We start from the raw sequence: 4,345 nt of genomic DNA on the forward strand, positions 1-4,345 counted from the left end.
CTGAAGCAGCAAGTTGGCGGATGAAGAAGTCTTGTGTGTTGAAGCATTTTCCATGAAGAATATAGAAGACCAAAGTCTTCATTGCACCTTCCAGCTTTGCATATGGGGAATGTCCTTTGATGGGCCAGAGAGTTCGCCTTAAAATGTGATAGATGGTCCTTGGCAGATACTCCAGGTCTTCAACAAGGAACTCCTTAGGATATGCAGCGTCTTGTGGCAAAGGCTTCATCATGCTGAGCATCTGACTCATGTTCGGTTCAGGTTTATGAAAGATGCTCTCCATAGCTTCACTGTGAAGTTGACATCCAGGTTCATAGAGATCTCCAGGAGTGGGCAGACCAGTGAGCTCAATGATATCAAAGGCTTTGGCTTCATGATGAACATTTCCTGTCATCCACTCAAGGACCCAAGTCTTCGGATCTCTGTTGTAACCACGTATGTGAAGTGTGGCATAAAATTGGAGCAGCAGCTCTTCGTTCCAGTGCTCTTGGTCGGTGATGAAAGGCAACAATCCAACCTCTTTGAAGCAGTCCAGAGCCTCTTCCAAGCAGGGCAGACCAGCTATTGCTTCGGTGTCAAGACGCATATGTGGGAAGATGCGACCTTGATTGTACAGAATGCAGGAGTAATAGCTTCGCTGCGGATAGCTCCAGAACCGATCAGAAGATATTCGTTCCCTTGAGTAGGGGTTCTTGGAGCTATTGAAGAAGGTGTTGTCTGCTTTGAAGCTATTGACATTGAAGGATCCAGGTGCTGATGCAGGACCTGGAAACCTGGGCAACCTTGGCATTGGCTTCTGTACCTGAGGCTTATGCTCTATATGATAGTCAAACTGAGGACCAACAGCAGGCGCAGGAACAGAAGCAGTAGCATCACTGGCTTCGCTGACTTCTGGTTCTTGGGTTGGTATAGGCTCCACATTTGCTTCAGCCATGACAACGTCAGTGGCTTCATTGGTGTTGGTGGTGGCAGCCTCAAGATTTTCTACCTCCACTTGATGAGCTGGAGGGTCGGGCACAGACACGTTCTCCGCGAGAACAGCTTCATCAGGAGTTGGGGGAGTGGGGACACGTTCTTCTTCTTGGGTGTCATCGGTTGATGCAGCCGGAATGTCTTTAGCAGCTTTAGCTTCAGATTCAGAGACTGGAGGCCTTGGTCCTTTGTGAAGCCTGTGTAACGCTGGCGACGCCTTTGGAGAAGGAGTTGGCTGGGCCTCAAGGTCATCTTCTTCTTGTTCTTGTGGGTGATCAACCCATGATGCATCCTGAGCAATTAGCGTCAGAGGACGACCAATGCTGATGAGTTCGCTGTGCGTAAGCACAGGCGATGATACCTGTTGGTGCTCGATCTGAGGAAGAACTGCATCATCTTCAACATGGTCATGGTGACCAATGTCTTCAGCAGCAGTGGGATCAGCTGCTGGAAAGTCTTCAGCTTCATGAGCCTCTGTGAAAGCAGGCTCATGGACAGTCAGTTGGCGCTCTTGATGTTCAGCGGCAGGGCGAACCATGGAGATGGGTTCAACAATTAAGGGCTCTGTGGGAGCAGCCCGTTCCTTCTTGGTCTCCCGCTTCTTCTTGGGGGGAGCAGGAGCAGAGGCTTCAGGATGTTTCCTCTTTCTGGCTTCAGCCTTAGCAGTCCTCGTCTTCTTCAGTTCTGAAGCGGTAGACCTGGCTTTTGGCTTCGAGCCAGTCATGCTGGTTGGGAAGACAATGGGATGTGCTTCCTGCCTTGGTGCGTCGGGTTCGGCCATAGCGGGCTTCTTCTTCTTCTTCTGCTTTGCAGCCATCCTGTGGTCGATGCCATGACGACCAAGGGCCTTGCGCTTCTCAGCCTCATTGTAGGCTTGCACACTCTTGTCAGCCAGGACATTCATGCGCTCACGAGAACCTTGAGCTTCTGCACATTTCTTGAGAAAGGCTTCTTTGAGCTCGTGCAGCATAATCTTGAAGTTTTTCACCTCTTGCACGCTGAGCTTGGCCATGTGCTGCTTGAACTGGGCTTTCTCAAAGTCAATCTTTTGCTTTAGTTCGATGATGCGCTGAGCTAGAGCTAGCTCTGAAGCAATGGCGCCATGGAAGGCGACACTGAGGCCAATTGGAAGTTGCAGATCTTCAAAGCTGAGGTTGGGCGTGTCAAACCACTCATCAATGAAGTTGTGGATGATTGCCACGTTAAAGAGAGGCAGATCATTGAAGATTTCTGCTTCTTCTTTGCTCTTGATCAGTTGCTCAAGAGCGTCATCTGCAAGATCTTCATCACTGGACAGATCAATGGCATCGTTGCGTAGAATAGCAGCAGCAGTCAGTTCTTGGCTGGTGTGTGGCAGAGGCATCTTGACTTTCTGGGGCTTGGAGATGCGTGACAGATCTTCAGACTACACACTGTCTTCAGGAGGTGCAGTAGCCAGTGGCTTTGCCCGTGAGATTTTTGGTGCTGAGGCAGGCTTTGAAGCTTTAGGCTGCTTCTTTGGCTTCGCGCTGCAGGCGCTTCATCTGATTCGGCGTCATCTGCAGGCTCATCCATGACTGTCCCTTGAACCACGATATGAGTGATGAGACCTTCCAGGTTGTAGAAGGGCCCAACAAGATTGGGTTCAGCTTCGCGGGTCCCATCGGCACGGGGAGCAGAGGGACCAGGGTTGAAGTCTAATCCCAAAGACTTCTTGTTCTGCTTCACCGAATTTTGGGCAAACTGGAAGTTGCGCTTGAACAGATTGTCGTCACGACACCATAGCAGTGACGATGGGTCAGCATCCGCAGGCTGTGGTCCACGGACCATGCAGGGATAGAAGCCTTGTTCAATGGCTTCATCTCTGGACCTGGGTTGAAGATTTTTTTAGAGGATGTCTCCCCATGGTCGCTTGATGGCATTCTTCTCAGCATATTCCTTTGTCACAAACCTGTACTTGAACCACTGTTCCGCCCAATATCGTCGAATCCATTGGATTCGTGTCTTGCGTTGATTGTAATCCTCTTCAGGATCTGTCTTGTACAGCTCTGAGAGGTCATCGGGCAGATCTCTTGATGTTTCTCCTCGACGCTTTCTGCCACCCTTCCTTGCTGATTTCTCTGTAGCCATGAACTTTAAACTGAATGGCTTCAATACGTTCAAAGGCTTCAAAGGCTTTCGCTGGCTGGACAAACAGGAACTGGCTTCGGGAGAATTTATATGATGCTGTAAGAATTCTGCAAATGAATGCAGACTATGAGAACCAAGGGATTCTCCCACGGACATGTACCTGTGACAACATTAAGGTGCGAGGGAAGGGGAAGAGGTCATATGCATTCTTAGAAGATTTTGAAGATAAATCAGTTTAGAAGACATTGACCTCATCATGCGAAGACATTCACTCATAGATAAGGAGTTGGTTCCAGATTTGTACGAATCCACGGATCAGTACAAGTGAGGAATCTAACTACTTTGTGAAGCATAAGTGAATATACTAGGCATATTATGAGATGCAGTATGAAATAGATCCAACTTGTGTGAACAGAAACTGCTTGTGGTAGAAAGTGACAAATCTATAGGATCAAAGGGGCTGTAAAAAGGAAGTTTTATTTACCACACGAAGAACTGCTAGACGGAGTGGAAGAGGAGGCCGAGCAGTTTGATCGTCCGTTCCCTAACTTGGCGACGGAGGACACCTACGGCGACGGCGGAGAAGACGATGTCCGCGGTCGGCGTGAAGACGGCGTCGGAGAGGTTGCGGCTGCTAAGCACTTCGTCGCCGGCGTCGTCGAGGGCTAGCGGTGGTTCTAGGGTTCGTGCGAGAGTGGAAGAAGAGATAATGACTATGGTGAGGCGTGTATTTATAGGGACAGGGGCGGCTCAGTGTTATTACACAGGTGCCCCTGGCGATTCACATCTGAGGAACATGTGGCCATCATGCAGCATATCGGAGGTTGTTCCACGTCCCACGCACGCCTGGATTGTCGGGTGGTCATTCCCTCTTCTCCGGGTTTCAGGTGAAGGAATGAGCATTGAAAGCGGACTTAATGTTTGTCTCTGTATCTTCTGCTGACAAGGACGCAGAGAAGACATTTGACAGTTTCAAGAGAATGCATATGATTTGGAGAGATAGAGTTTGAGATAGAAAGCATAGAGAGGTTAGGGTCCGATCACATTCACTTAGTTCAAAAGATTCAACAAGAAGACATAGCTATAAGTGAATGCTGTAGAGGGCAGAACACTAGTATATATATATAATCAACATAGTGAAGATAATCATGAAGACATGTAGAGATTGAAGCCAAACCAAATGTGAAGACATAGCAAATGTAACGCCATGAGTGAAACACTTCAAACAGAACATTTGGTGGTGGCGTTACCCACCGTATAGAAA

Source organism: Triticum urartu, chromosome 1, assembly GCF_003073215.2.
Source record: "Triticum urartu cultivar G1812 chromosome 1, Tu2.1, whole genome shotgun sequence".
Classification (NCBI taxonomy): domain Eukaryota; kingdom Viridiplantae; phylum Streptophyta; class Magnoliopsida; order Poales; family Poaceae; genus Triticum; species Triticum urartu.